A 16,483-nucleotide genomic window follows, 5' to 3' on the forward strand; every position below is an offset into this window, starting at 1 on the left:
AGGGGGGGCACTCGTTCTTTTGTCGTCCCCCCCTTTCCTGTCCTGCCGGGCTACATACTTGGATAAGGGTCTGGTAGAGATTTTGGGAGGGACCGCCATGCCATTTTTTTTTTACATTTTGGCATGGGAGTTCCATGGGAGAGAATAAAAAATGCAAATATTAAAAGTAGTTTGGCCTAATGAGATAATGAAACCGGAATTCTGCATATTATATTTTATTTCACTATTTATGTATATAGATAATGTAATAAACTATGTTATACTCATTGCTAGTAATTGTTGTTTATATCACTCGTTCTGGCAGAAAGGGTGTGGCTACAAGGTCATACGCACACTGCGTCACTTCCACTTGTACGGAAGACATCAACATTACGTATTGCCCGACTAACGATTTTTAGAGATTGGTTAATGTGGGCCACGATTTCAACCAACGATCGATCGTCGGATGACCGTTCGGTTGATTTTCTAATCGTGTATTCCCACCTTTACCCAATTTCAGTGGGCTGCCCTACTTGCAAGAAATGCAAAAAAGAAGTTCCTGACCTTTTTTCAAAATTGCGCCGTGCGAAACTGCATGGTGCTTTGGCATCATGTGATTTTGCGCGCAAAAACACAAGTCAATTTACATCAGCCAGAATATAGACCCACATGTAGCTTCCGGTCTGGCCCACCTGAAAAACTAACAGGCAGACCTCTGGGTCTATTTACTAAAACTGGAGCAGACAGAATATGGAGTAGCTGTGCACAGAAGCCAATCGAATTCTATGTTCAGCTTGTTCAGCTAATCTTTGCAAATGAAAGCTACTAGCTGGTTAGTTGCCATGCACAGCTGCTGCAGAATCTGGCTGTGTCATAATTAGTAAATTCCACTCCTTATCTGAAAGCTCATGAGAAAGGGCTCTTAGTCTAACCAGAAAGTGCACAGGAAGGGTGACAACACCACAGCTAAATTATTTAACTGTTGTCACCCTAGGAAGGGAGGTGCCTGTACATAAACCTTACTTATATGATCACCAGGTATGATTTACTTGAAAGCAGGACATATAAAGAAAGTATTACACTTTATTGATCTCTCTATACCTTTGTATTAACTTGTAGTTAAAAGGTAAGTAAACATTTCAGAGCTGTTTGTGATCAGAGTAGCTTGACTGTATGTTTTCAGAGGCCCAAAATTGCACTTTTCCTCTAGCAGATGGCTGAACCATGTCCCCATAGTATACCCGACCACTTCTATAGCAACTATATTAAACAGCTGCAATTTGATCCCTTTTCTTTGCGATTAGATCAGCGCCTTTTAAATAGCAGGCTAAAGAGCCTCATAGCAGATCCGTCACTTCCAGATTTCCTTGCTATTGTGCTGACGCCAATGAAGAAAGAAAACTTGTAGCTGTGTTTTACAGACCTACGAAGGTGGCTCCCTTGGTTTCTTTTGGCACAGAGACACATAAAGCGTTATGATCGTAGTGCGCTCACTCCTTGTATCTCATTAACACATTGTACAGGTTCATTTATCAAATATTGCAAGCGATGCACCTTGTACACAGAATTTTATTCCCCACGGGTTATTTATTAAAGCTGCTTCTGCTGCTCCATAAATCACATGCGGTGTCTGCTACCCTCTGCTGCAGAGCCTATCACAGATATAGATCAGGCATTCCTGTGATGAATATACTTCACTGCCAGCCACAGGAGAGGAATACAGCATTATGGAGCAGAGTCAAGCATCTGCTCCCTGGAGAACTCAGTGACACCAGGCATGTGATAGGAGAGCAATACAGGGCTGATTTCTGAGCATCCCATTTATATAGCAATGACTAAATTTCCACATTGACAGGACAATTTTTTTAGCAAGGAAAGTCAATGTTAAAGAGGAAGAAAGAGGCAGTATATTTTCTACGTGGGCAGAATGAATGATCCTTTAAATCAGAATCCAGCACAGTCACCGGCTTGACATTACATGACTCAGTTGTGTTTCTCCATGCAATAAGCCTCACCCACAGCTACATGTGACAGCGTACACTTGGCTAGAACTATGCAGAGCACCTTCCTCACAGCCAGTGACAGCTCACATGGCAGGAGTCGTGTGTCCCATGTGATGTGAGCTCCTTCTGTACATGAGGTGCTGTACACTGACACCGGCCAAAAAACAAACATCCCTCAGTGCTGAAATAACATTACATTGATCATTTCTGAAACATACTGTACAATACTATCATGATCATTATCTTTAGAATGGGCCGAGTTTGAAATTTTGGAATTCTGACAGATCAAAGGAAAACATACTCACTGTTGGAGCTAGTGAAAATGAACCTTGATCTAAAGAAAAATCAAAAAAGAAAAAAACTCTCACTCTCAGTGTACTGTATATATATATATATATATATATATATATACAATTATAAAAAAAATTCTGACAGTTCTTTTTATAGCAGAAGAGACTTTGGGGTTCATTTACTAAAGGCAGATAGGCTGTGCAGTTTGGAAGTGCAGTTGCTCCAGAGCTTAGTAAATGAGATAAAGCTTCACCTTGTATCCAGGCCTTCTGGACTGACGTGGTCTCTCTTATCTTTACGGTGACCACTATCCTGGTGCCGCAGACAGTTGAGGTATGTCTCCTCGGGCTAATGGACAATCTGGCACAGAACTTCTAGTACCTTTCTTGGACTATTGTTTTATGCCAGGAAAGCGATTGTATTTAAATGAAAGTCTCCAGTTGCGCCTACTATAAATTTTTGAAAACACTTGGTCAATTTGAATTTGCCATTGTGTAAGGCCACATATTTATCAAGGGGCTGCCCAAACAAATTTCACAAGGTGTGGGACATATGAGTGGAGTGCTTGTCCACCACTGCTAACCCCGAAAACCAGCTTGAATAACTTAGAGAAGGGATGGGATCTATTATTTTCTTTATGGTTCTCCCGGAGATCCATTTTTCATTATCTTAGTATTGATATGCATACCCCCTCTTTCTTCACTCCCGAGATAGATTTTATTCTCAACTAGCCCTTCCTACATGGAGTTGAGTATACCATTTAGTTCATGTTACAGTAAAGTATGTTGAATGTTGTAACCAGGGGCGGAATGACCATTTGGAAACTCGGGCACTGCCCGAGGGCCCGGGGTCAGTAGGGGGCCCCATGAGATGCCCCTGGTTCCTTTTTCATAGGCTTTTTTGAGTTTGGGCAAGGACACAGGGGCCCCATGATCCCCTATTCCCCGGGGGCCCCATGAGTTGTCAGTCCGCCCCTGGTTGTAACACCTTGTCATGCTGAGCCTAGGTATGCCCAATAGACACTGTTTTTGTACCTACATTTTTTTAAATAAATAAAAAGAATTAAAAAAAAAAAAGCTTTGCATTGTAATGAATACAATCACATACAAGGAAAATAAAAAATAAAACACATGATTGGATTATGGAAGTCAGCAGCACTTTCACTATTTATTAAGCCTTGGAGCAACTGCAATTGCAATGTACGCAGTCTGTTTGTCTTTAGTAAATCAACCTTTTTGCATGTCTCCCAGAAATACTTCTCTTCTGCCTGGCACCATATTTCTGTAAGTGTACACCGAGCTGCACATGAGCAGGAGTCACCTCAGCTCAGCCCTGCCAATCCCAGACACCATCACAGCTCCACTGAAGACCAAACCCAGAGGAAGACCAGGAGAAGAATTAAGTGATAGAGGGAAGAGCAGACATCACATCACTGAAAGGAGTGGTGGCACTTCCAAGTTAAATTGGAATTAAACTCCCCTATAGTCTTTTTTTTTTAAATGTGCCCCTCGGAGGTTTATGCCATAATGTGCTAGTATGCACTGCATATTAACACATTATTGCAGACTTACCTGTCAAACAATTGCAGTACTTACATCTTCTCCCGGTCTTCATTCCAGGTCCTCTACATTTGGCCACTTGAATGGCCAGACCTGTGATGAAGTCACTCCTGCACATGAGTGTGCCTGTCAGTGGTTTAAAAAAAATGAGTTTAATTTTGCTTCATAATGTGCAAATATGACAAATCCCCAAAATGTTTGTGTTGCCTAGTTCACTTGCAGTGGTACTCACAACGATAAGTAAAACGTTTAGGACTTTTTTTTCTTATTTTTCCCATATTGGACATAGTAAGAAGTTTACTTTATAGGAGGGGCCACCAGGTTGCTCAAAAAAACCTGGTACTTCCAAAGATGGGGAACACATGACATGCTCACTGTGTCCCACCATACAGCACTTGGTGTATGAGCAACCGATTGTAATCAGAAGAGCTGCCATGTGGAGGCAGGAATGTTTGTTGCCCTCAGACAAGAATTGCTTACAGTGGATGGTGAAGGACAATGTATGAGTTCATTTAAATTTTAATTGTGTTATGTTCATGATATTGTACTTTAATTCCTAAGTATAACGATTTTTCTTTTTCCGTGTCTAGGTCCACTCCAGAAAACACCACTCCCACCATTTAAAAAATCCTTGCTCAACCTATACCTGAATGGAACAATAAATACAACATCAGCAATTAAAGTGATTCTGTCATTGGAATAAAATCTTTACATTAACTACTCCCTTTAAAAAAAGAATACATACCTGACCTGCTGCCTGCAGTGACAATTTTTGCCCTCTAGAAGAGCTATAGCACCCAAGGAATCTTTAGCATCCAACACTTCTAGGAGTTTTGGATGCCTCCCCTCCATGCTCTACAGTACCATCCGCTGGCTTCGATGTCACTACAGGACACAGTAGAAACTTTTTTTAACACGCATAACACAGGCTAATCCACTGTTGTCACCATGAGGATATCCTCCCTGAGAAATGTCATGCAGCTATTCTTGGAGTGCATGTATGTAGATAGAAAGCTACTAAGAGGCTGGGGGAGATCAGCAACACCAAGATGAAGCATAGGATGAAAGAACGATGAAAACAAGAAATTAAAAAAAAAGTAAATCCTTGTAATACACAGTGCTTTGAACTAGTTCTAAATGGAAGATTTTTTTTATCCTTTTATTTTTTGGGTTCTCCTCCACTCTTCCTCTTCTTCATGTGCCCCCATAGTAAGTGGCTTGCTATGGGGCCACTTGAAGAAGAGGAGGAGGGGCGGAGGACTCAAGGAGAGGAGGTTCGGGACGCTCTGCTCAAAACCATTGCACAGAGCAAGTAACTATAACATGTTTTCCATTTTAGGAAAAAAAATATCATGTGGGCTGATTCCAAACTGGGCTGTGTGCGTCCATAGATGTGGATCAGCCCCGCACCCCGCTCCCTCCTCACAGGATTTGATTGACAGCAGCAGGAGCCAATGGCTCCCGCTGCTACCAGCAAAGCCAATAAGACCAGGAAGAACTGCTATAGATGGGACAGAGCTGGATCGAAAATAGATTCAGGTCAGTGTTTAGGGGGGTCATGGGAGAGCTACTATTAAAAGTTTTGCAAAGAATGCGTTAAGGTAAAAAAAAACCTTTTGCCTTCAGAATCACTTTAAAGCTAAACTCTACAAAATCCAAAGTTACCCTTGCAGTAGGTTACCCCAAGGGCATATTCACCACAAGGCCAACAAGGCACTTTCCTAGGGTGGCATTTTTCAGGGGGGCAGCACCTCCCCAAGAAGAAGGGATGAAAGAAGGGACATGTGCACCATTGGATCTAAGAGAGGCTGCGGGCTGCTTGATGGTGTATATAGAGCCTGGATGTCCGGAGCTGTGAAACTGATTGTCTCTCTATCATCAGTGGGCGGGGTAGTGGAAGGATCTCCCTGGTGGGGGGAAGTGCTGTTGTTGGTCAATGTCAGGCTTTGTCTGTTGGAGGGGGAAGGGGGGGGGGTTTAGTCAGTGTCCGTGGGGGCAGATGATTTTTGTGTTGCCTAGGGCAGCACAAACCCTAAAAACACGACTGGGTCACCCCTGAACCCGCAAGGGTTAAATGCTCATATTTGTCTAGGGGAACATTAAAAAGCAGCTTTACTTACCTCATCCTTCGCTTATGGCACTCTCCTCTTCATGCCAATGCTCCAAATTGTGGACAGGCAGTTGACGTCCTTACTGCAATACAAGACTGCTGGTCTTGCATTGTATATGACAACCTTAGACTGCCTACGACCAATGGAGTGGTGAAGAAACACTTTGGGGAATGGAGAGGAGGAAGCCTGTAAGAGCAAGGGATAAGATAGGTAAAACTGATTTTTTAAAGGTTGCCCATTTAATCCACACAGTGTGGGAGGAGCCCTACTGCAAGGGTAACTTTGAATGTTCCCCAAAGTGCAGTTTTAACAAACTAAATGTAATTTAGAGTTACCGTCTTTTTTAAATGTTTAGTATAAAATGAGTTGGTGTTTAACCCCTTTGGCTTGCAGTAGCGGCCGTCCTGGACGGTGTGCAATATTTCTCAATGTCCCATCACTGGCAGATCTCCCGGTGTGTGTGGCTGTTGCCTAGTGATGTTGCCACAGACTTTGGAACTCGACAGCCAAGCTGCACTTTGAAACCGAAGCTTTCAAATTCAAACAAGTTAACAAGGAAGCCAGCCTAGAAGTGTAACTAAGCGCATAAAATATCAATGACAACAACATGAGTTCTTGTAAGACATTTCACAAAATACAAGCGGAACAGATCAAGGTGCAATGATCATGCAAATTCCAACAGTAAACAGAATGTAAAATATATCTACATACAGTTTCTCAATGTTATTATGTTTACACCTTTAAGGCCCTTTAGGGCAAAGGCAATTTTTTCTTCAAATAATAAATCTGTTTTTAACATTTGTTTGGCATTGACAATCTCACTATATCCCACTATCCCTAAAATGTATGTAAAGTCAAACAATAATTTTGTTTTAAATAAGCTAAGGAAGGGTGCTGCTGGAATTAGCCATTAAATTACTGTTTCATACTATTGTCATCTTGTCTATCTCTTCAAACAACTTACCCAAACTGAGCACTTTTATTGCAAGGAGTAACCCTGAAATGTACTGGCTATTCCACCATAGCTAACAATAATATAATATTATTGGTCTGATGCACTCATTGGACTTTTTGCTTGAGGTTTTTATTTCTTTCTATGTCTCTTCATGTATTTACTCTCTCAGTTTGTCTTAGTGACCTTTGTCACCAGAACTGAATGTAAAGAAAATCCCAAATTTAATTGAGGGGAAATTTTGCAATAGAACCTCATATTGCAGTGACAGTTGTATTTCCTTCATTTTTGGAGAGATTTCCTCATTTCCCACAGTCTCTATGGGAAAGGAATTGAAGGGAAATCCCCTCCAATTAAACATTTTAAAGAATAAAGGTAAGGTTTGAACCCTTTCTGCTCTACAATAATCCTAAAAAAAATGACTTTCGATATATTTAAATCACTTGTATACCAGCACCATTTAGAAACAGTGGCTAGCAGACAATGATTTTAGACACACTATAGCATCTAGGTGTGTGTCTACATTTTTAGAGCAGGCTGTGTTTTAATGTGGAAGTGATTTAGGAAGGTGTAAAGCCATTTAATCACTTCCAGCATGGCAGGTGTCGGTGGGTGGAACAGAGAGTCTAGTGAATGCCAGTTTGATGTTCTTCCCTCCAGTGAATGAACACAGAAGCAACATGTATTATGTAGCGCTACACTCATGAGGGCCGCTGTGTTATGGGACCCCCTAAGCTCTGCACAGCCAGGCAACCAGCATTTTCCACACTTTCATCCACAGTCAGTGAACAGCCAGTGAGCTTGGTTTTGTTACTTTATTAGGGGAAAATAACTTGGATAGGGAAATAGGGATTACTTCCTTCCTATCCCGGACTGTTCTTTTCCTTGAAAACCATCAGTCTTTGCAGATTAGTAGCAACAACCCTTTACGGGCGAAGAACTAGCAGCCCCTCAAAAATCAGCTTAGCTTCTTGTAACTACATGCAGAGATGTCTCCTCTCCCCGTAGAACTGCTCCCAGCTCCACAGCCTGCAGACACTACCAGCCCTCCTGGCTGCTCTGAAGGTCTCCCGGGATAAGGATAAAGGATTGAACCCAGCGCTATCCTTTGAAAGCTTGCTACATGTGGCAGTCTTTCCCCTTGTGGATCCCAGGGTGTGGTGATATACTCACTCTGTCCTCTTTGCTCCCACTGCCCCAAGTCTAGATCCCATTCATGTTGCACTGCTGAATATATCCTCTTGAGCCAGCCCAAGCCCAGACCCCCCCCCCTCCAGACCTGGAGGACCCCTCCCAGGCACCGACAGTCTCCTCAGCACTCCATCTTCCACTTGACTCCCCTGTCAGCCTGACTCTCCCAGATTTATGGGCCAGTCCACCACTCTGTGAGGGCCTACGAGCCTGATATTGGCCAGTATCCCATAAACATGCAGATTAAGTCTCCACCCCTTCCTGCTTACTGACTTCTGGAAGGTTCTATGGTCCTCCAGAGTCAGGATGAGGCGATAGAAACCACAACCTGTTAAGTCATCCAGCTGACCTGCAATAACCTGACCTCAGTCACAGACTCACACAGTTATCATGAGTCATACACAATGATTTTACCTGAAATACGCTACACTATTCTAGTAGCACACTAGAGGGTGTGACAATTACATAATTTCCAGACTCAGCTGTCACTTTCTCTGGTTGCTATGGCTGGGGAAGAAGCTATTGGAGCACAATCTGTGCTCCATTACCTTCAGTGAAAGGCAGGGAACACATCAGGAGTCGATGTCTCAATAAAAACAAACTGTCATATGGTATGCTTTCACACAGGGTGCTATTAGTCCCCTACGTAAAAGGAATAAAATGAATTGTAAAAAAAAAAATTCTAAAAAAATAAAATAACACAAAAAAGTTTAAAGTCTGTATCCCGCATACACACATATAAGAACATAAACACATGCATTAGATGTGTCTATAGCACAAAGTAAAGACCTAAAAAAAAAACTACTACCATTTTATTCTTCAGGGTCTCTGCTTTCAGAATATATATACTGTTTGGGGGTTTAACTAATCTTCAGGCCTAAAATGTGCATCTTAACATGTGTGCAAAAGCATAAAACAGCTCTGTTAGGGCTCGTTCACACTTGACTTTATTTCTAACTCTTGCCAAACGCTACTATAGCGTTTGACAGGCATTAGACAGGCATTTGTGAAGCATTTTTAACGCTCCTCAAATGCTCCCAAAACGCCCTATGCGCTGTTTGAGGCGGTTGATAGGCATTTGCCAAGCGTTAAAACCACACCACAAACTAATATAATGAAGTTTAAATGGTATTAACACTCCGCAAACACCTCGCAACCGCGTCGCAACCACACCGCAAATGCTGGCCAGGCATTTGCGGAGCGGCACCATAGACTTGAATGGGAGGCTTCAACTCCTCCTGACTGGACCTGAGGCGTCAATGCTAACGCTTCCGTGTGAACAGCACTGTGTGCTGCCATGTGTAGAATTTTCAGAGGCATTTGAGAAGCGTTAAAAACGCTTCCCAAACGCCTGTCTGACGCCTACTGATAAAACTAGTGTGAACGTGGCCTTATAGGTGTAGCAGCCTCCTAGTCAGGTGTTAGGATGTGTATAGTTAGGTTAAGCATAGCTGTGTTTCTCTGCTTACCAGAGAGGCTGTCAGGTAAATTCATTGTGGTGTTCTGCTTAGCAGAGTGCTGTGATTAATCACTTCAAGACCGGACACTTTTGCCCCCTTCCTGTCCAGGCCAATTTTCAGCTTTCTGTGCTATCACACTTTGAATGACAATTGCACGGTCATGCAACACTGTACCCATATGAATTTTTTAGCATTTTTTTGAGACAGATACAACTTTATTTTGGTGGTATTTATTCACCACTGGGATTTTTATTTTTTTATTGTTATATAAATGAAAAAGTCCAAAAATTTTGAAACAAGAGTGTTTCAAAAATTTTGCAAATAAATAATCTCTCTTCATAAATGTTGGCCAAAATGTATTCATCTATCTTTTTAGTGAAAAAAAAAACGAATTAGTTTATAACCAAAAATTATAATTTTTCAAAAATTTTGTTTAATGTTTTTATTTTATTTTTTATATTGTTTTTGTTTTAACATACTGTCACCCTAGCAGTACAGTGTCACCATAGTGACACTGTACTACTTATGGGGGGTGATGAAGATTTTTTTTTTCTATTTTTACACTGATTGCTTTTACACCCATAAAGGCTGTAAAAACAATCATTTCTCCTTTTCTCTGGATGCATTCTTGCAGCCATTCAGAAATACTGTGAGAGCTGTGACTGGTCACAGCTTGTCACATGGTACAATGGTGAATAGCCGTGTACCATGTGACCTCTGTGATCATTCACAGATTGCACAAGTAGTAAGCAATGATATCAGGAAGTGACATCTTGTTTACTAATATTCATGTGATGACTGACTGACCAATCAGTGCTCACGTGAATCGGAACCGGCGGGCATCCTGACACTGGGGGGAACTGACTTGGTGTCACTGACATCCCCTGTGATGCCAATACAGTGATCAGTGCTAATAAAAAGCACTGACACTGTACTAATGGCACTGGGCAGGAAGGGGTTAACGTGTGGGGCAATCAAAGGGTTAACTGTGTGCTGGGTGTGTTTTACTATAAGACTGTGTCTGTGTTTTCCACTGCAAGCACACTGCTTTATATGGCTCTGCTATGCAAAGCCATACAAAGCAGTGTGCTAGAGCTGACATGGGAGAGAACTGTATTGTTTACATACAGTTCTCTCCCCCCTCGGTAATACTCGGCGATCACCAGGTGCCAGTGAGTAATCACTGGCTGGGACCCGGTCATTGACAGCCGAGGCCACAAATGGCGGCGCAGATAGGGTGCACGCCCCCTACCCAAAAATGCAAAATCAAGTATATATACGTGATTTTGCACACCCCTGCTGCCCTGTAGCAGTATTTCTGCTATAGGGTGGCCGGAAAGCGGTTAAATAACCCTTTAGATACACCCGCTGGATTGAAAAATTAGAACTAAACCTTAAAGTGCACACATATTTTACAGTCACCAGCTCATCACTCTATTTTTTCATTTAGATATTGCTGTATGGCCCCAGTCCCAGTTGTTGGTTATATGATGTTTAGAGAACACCGTTTACTTAGTTATTTGTAATGCATAAGGGGGTTTCCTGAACCCAGCCCTCACTCTGCCGTAAGCCTGATAATAAAAAAAGATGTGTGTATTGAGAAGTTATTTCACATTTATCCATATGATTTTTTTGCTGATAATTTGTGGTAAGTATAACTATACATGCTAAGACAACAATGTCAATCTGTACCTCAAAAGTCTTACAGTGAGGAGATCAAAACCATTTTTTTAAAATGTTGTATGCTTATTAAAGAGTGATATTACTTTTAAAGGCGGAGTTCACCTTTGCAAAAAAAATTAAAATATATTGCAAAAATAAAAATATGCATTTATCATTTTTTCCTGCAGGCGCCTGGAAAGCATTGCATCCGTGATCAGTAGATCAGGGATCCATTGTGGGCTCCTGCAGACATATTTTCCGGCTTTCAACCCGTACCTCTGTAAGGGCATTCTTTTGAAATACATGTCAGTGGATTATGAGAGCTCTCATCAGTACCCTCGCAGCCCATTAAAACTATAAGTCCATCTGCAGTGGTGGCAGACAGTACTTGTAGTTTATTCATTCACAGGAATCTGTGAATAAATGATGCTGTTGTGTGGTTGGTGCCCTGCACAGCTCTGCCTGGTTTAAAAAGTTACAACGGGTATGAGGAGAGGAACTCCCGACCACTGTCACAGGGAGGGGGAATTAAGGGGCAAGAAGAGGCAGGAGTTGGACCTAAATACGGGTGAAACATGGAACATGTTGCAAAGGTGAACTTATCCTATAAACTACCCAAATTGTACCTATTACCATTTCTTTATCTTACTTTTGTAAATCCAACTGATTCAGATCTACCATGTACACTTTTAGTGTGGCTGGTGCTACAAGACCTGTGTGTGTTTACTGCCACCACACCACGCAGCATCTACCCAACACTTGGCGGCAGTTGGCAGGATATGCCCCTATTTGCAGCAGGTGCGGCATAGGGGCAGCCTTAGCATTGGTGTCTGATTTCATTGGGTCAACAATTTCCCTGTCAGAGTGGGAGGAAACACTAGAGAGTGCCACCCCCACCTATACAAGGTTCCCACCTAACTGTTTGCGGAGCTGGCCATCAACTCACTGGAGGATGACACCCTGTGAAAGCTCCTAGAAAAGAAGTATGTGCTCCATTGTGCTGACATCACCACCGCAGATAAGTTGCTGGGAACCCAGTTTGTGGTGGGAATGAAGGCCGGCCCCATGAGTAGAGCCCTACAAGAGAGTAAAAGCACTACCCACTCTCTCCTTCAATGACACTGTAGTGGGGACCAATATACAGGAACCACTAAGAGGGGAAGCCCTGGACCCATCTTCCTTTTCAGTAATGCAGACCACCCTCATGGAGCTCACTAAGAGCATGGCCTCCATGAAGCAGGAGATGTCGACCTTTAAACAAGAACTGGTGTTCCCCTCCAAAGGTGAGAATCTGCTAAGGAGGAACCCATACGAAGACCGGAAATGATGGAGGTGTGGCTGTTTTGCGCACCTGTTGTTTTCCTAGTAAGGAACTGTGGCAGGCCCGAAGCCAAAAGCAACTGCAGGCCATCCTTAAAGTAGGAGCTGAGGGCCCATCCCAGCAATGCAAGGTCCCACCAGATTGAAATCAAAAACAGACTTCATGAGGGTGGCCTGAGGGCCCTATGTCCTCTAGTGTGCCCTGTGCATACTGCATGGCACCATAGAGCTCGAATGGCATTTGCCATTGAACACCAGAATTGGCAGGTCCGCCACTGGCACCCTGTGCTTTTCACAGATTAGAGCAGGTTCACCCTGAGCACATGTGACAGACGTGAAAGGGTCTGGAGAAGCCGTGGAGACCGTTATGCTGCCTGTAACATCGTTCAAAAGGACCGTTTTGGTGGTGGGTCAATGATGGTTTGGGGAGGCATATCCATGGAGGGACACACAGACCTCTACAGGCTAAACAGTGGCACCTCGATGGCCATTAGGTATCAGGATGAAATCCTTGGACCCATTGTCAGACCCTACGCTGGTTCAGTGGGTCATGAGTTCCTCCTGGTGCACGACAATGCCCGGCCTCATGTGGCGAGAGTATGCAAGCAGTTCCTGGAGGATGAAGGAATTGATACCATTGAATGGCCCCCATGATTGCCTGACCTAAATTTAATAGAACACCTCTGGTATATCATGTTTCGGTTCATCCGACACCGCTAGACTGCACCTCAGACTGTCCCGGATCTCAGTGATGCCATGGTCCAGATCTGGGAGGAAATACCCCAGGACACCATCCATCGTCTCATGAGAAGCATGCCCTGATGTTGTCAGGCATGCATACAAGCATGTGGGGGTCATACAAACTACTGAGTACCATTTTGAGTTGCTGCAATCAAATTTCGGCACAATGGACTACCCTGCTGCATCATTTTTTCCTTTTGATTTTTGAGGTGTCTTTGAATTCAGTCCTCTGGGTCATCCTTACAATCCTAACACATTATTCAGTCCATATCAGTATAGATATCCAGCATAATATTTTTCCCCATTGAGATCTGATTGTTTTCAAAGTGTTCCTTTACTTTTTTTGAGCAGTGTGGACTGTTACTGGAACAACTGGACATTCTTTTCTGGGACTATCCCTTGACCCAACAGCAGCTCCTCCACCAGCTGCTGAAGAAGCATCTGCTAGTATTTGCCACCGGCCCAGAAGATTATGGCTCCAAAGCCATATACCATCCCATCCATAAGGGGGACACTCTGCCTGTCTGGAAGTGATACCACCACATCTCTCCAGCTCTCTGCCAAGAGATTAAAGACCTGATCTGCAACATGTTACAGAGTGGGGTCATCCAGGACAGTCGTAACCCAATGTGTGCCCCGGGATTTCTTAGTTTGAAAAAAAGATGGGAGTCTACAGTTTTGCATACACTATTGCAAGTTACACTTCTATACCTACCTGAGATGCCTACCCACTGCCCAGGGTGGAGGAATCACTCATGCCCATGGGCCAAGTTAAAATTCTTGATGCTTGACCTGGTGAGTGGTTACTGGCAAGTACCAGGAGCAAGACTGTGAGAAAACTGCCTTCATCGCACCCTTAGATCTGTTTGAATTTAACCACATGCCATTTAGGCAATGCTTCGGGCATGTTCCAGCCACGAATGGAGAGACTTCAACTTTGAAACTGTGTTAATTTACCTCGATTACATTATTATCTTCCCCAGGGCCTTTGAAGATCATATACAACACCTATGCCGGGTGATGCACATCACAAGTGGTCAATTTGGGGCCGATAAGACTGAAACTCTGGTCAGGAGGTATTTCTTCTGGCCTCGGCTATCTGAGTGTGTGCAAAGAGTATGCTGAGAATATAAGGGTTTATCTGCCCTTGTTTCTATCCATTTAAATGCATGTGCCTCCACTGTGAGGACTCTTTAGACTTGTAGAGTTAGGACCACAGATACTCAGGGTGCCGTGACGCGGCTCTGTGGCTTACGTATGTATTTGCAAATGGGTGCTAACTAAACCCCTGTTTTTAAACGCATGTTTCCAGACAGGTTAATTTGGTTTTTGATAGTTGGCTAACTGGCTGACAGTTTGAACTGGCTTTTCTTATCCCCTTTGTTGATAAGATGTACATATCCTTGTTCCTTGCCAATAATAGCCGCTATTAGATTGGGGTAGGCCGGCAAGTTGAACTGAATAGTTCTACCTTTTTGAAAATTTTTCACATAGTGACAGCCCCCCATGTTCACTGTTTAAAAAGCCAGTTATAGACCTGGGCAGGTGATCAGTTTTTTCTTTGTATGCTTGTAGGTTCAGTGGGTGCACTGGACTCCCTAGCTGCCGTTGTGCAATATGCTGGGTGTCAGGTGCGCTCCCATAACCTTTTTAATGAAGGGTGGGGCTCCCCTCATGTTTATCTGCCCTTGTTTCTATCCATTTAAATGCATGTGCCTCCACTGTGAGGACTCTTTAGACTTGTAGAGTTAGGACCACAGATACTCAGGGTGCCGTGACGCGGCTCTGTGGCTTACGTATGTATTTGCAAATGTGTGCTAACTAAACCCCTGTTTTTAAACGCATGTTTCCAGACAGGTTAATTTGGTTTTTGATAGTTGGCTAACTGGCTGACAGTTTGAACTGGCTTTTCTTATCCCCCTTTGTTGATAAGATGTACATATCCTTGTTCCTTGCCAATAATAGCCGCTATTAGATTGGGGTAGGCCGGCAAGTTGAACTGGATAGTTCTACCTTTTTGGAAATTTTTCACATAGTGACAGCCCCCCATGTTCACTGTTTAAAAAGCCAGTTATAGACCTGGGCAGGTGATCAGTTTTTTCTTTGTATGCTGAGAATATGCCACATCCTCCATCCACAAGGCCCTGTTGAAAAGACCACCCCTATGACCATTACAACCTTGGAGCCCTTTGAATTAGTCACCATGGATTTTCTGAAGATCTCCAGCTCCCAACAGGGTTCTGCTATGCCCTGGTCTTTGTGGACTATTTTCCAAATATGTTGTAGTTATAACCACAGGGGATCAAACTACTTTGACAACAGCAACGTTATTCTGGAATGTAGTACAACCATATGGCTACCCACGCTGTATTCTTTCTGACCAAGGGCTGGACTTTGAGTCCCAAATTGTGTCTGAAATATGCAGACTTAGTGATATATGGAAATCCCACACTCCGCCATACCACCACCAGAGAAACGGGGTCTGTGAATGCTTAAACCGTACTCTGTTGGGCATGCTCCAGACTCTAGAACAGGGTCACCAGGATTGTTGGCACCAACGTGTGGGAGCCATGGTGTGAGCCTACAACAACACAGTGCACCAGGCCACAGGTTACACCCCCTTTATCTTGATGTTTTGGTGCTACAAATGGACCTCTTGTTGGATTTCCCAGAATGCTCCCAGGAGCACAACCCCAGCACATGGATGCCAGAAGACTAGAAACAGCTACAGAAGGCCAAACAGGTGTGCTCGAGAAACACAAAGACTTGGCTGAGGACTTTAATGATTTGTTGCTGTAAATGGAGTGTTGGTTAAGAATCCCAAGTACGAAAGGGGCAGCAAGATGGACCCCAAGTGGGAGTGCACCTCGTATAGGGTAGAGAAGCAGCCTTGCCCTCCGACACTAGTGTATGATGTGGTCTCTGAAGGCTTCTGTCAAGCGTCAACTTCACCTCAATCTGCTAAGACCATGTGTGCTAATTGGAGATTGCTCTACCAAGACTGTCAGAGATCAGGAAGAAACCAACTTCATGAATGTTCCACCTGTGCAGGAGGTCCCTTAAAAGTGGTACAAGCTACTCCTCAAGTTAAAGCCTCAGTCACCCAAGGGCCCTGAAAAGGCTAGCCCCCGCCGGGAGTCTATGGACAATTCAGAAACTTCAGCTCAGGAGAATGCAAGTTCTGCTGATACCGGCGATTCAGCTGTTATCCCAG

The 16,483-nt window shown here is 43.4% G+C and overlaps 1 long non-coding RNA gene across 2 annotated transcripts in view; it reads left to right on the forward strand.

Annotated features, from left to right (window-relative positions):
- The window catches only part of LOC149465915 (uncharacterized), a 113,493-nt gene extending 108,979 nt beyond the window's left edge, over positions 1–4,514 (forward strand). For both annotated transcript variants that reach the window (XR_016312192.1, XR_016312193.1), the window contains exon 3: positions 4,423–4,514. This is a non-coding gene — a long non-coding RNA (uncharacterized LOC149465915). The remainder of the gene's footprint in view (positions 1–4,422) is intronic.
- Positions 4,515–16,483: the final 11,969 nt, after the last annotated feature.

This window comes from Staurois parvus, unplaced genomic scaffold, assembly GCF_062004578.1.
Source record: "Staurois parvus isolate SC_StPar_1 unplaced genomic scaffold, SC_StPar_1.0 ptg000136l, whole genome shotgun sequence".
In the NCBI taxonomy this organism is placed as follows: domain Eukaryota; kingdom Metazoa; phylum Chordata; class Amphibia; order Anura; family Ranidae; genus Staurois; species Staurois parvus.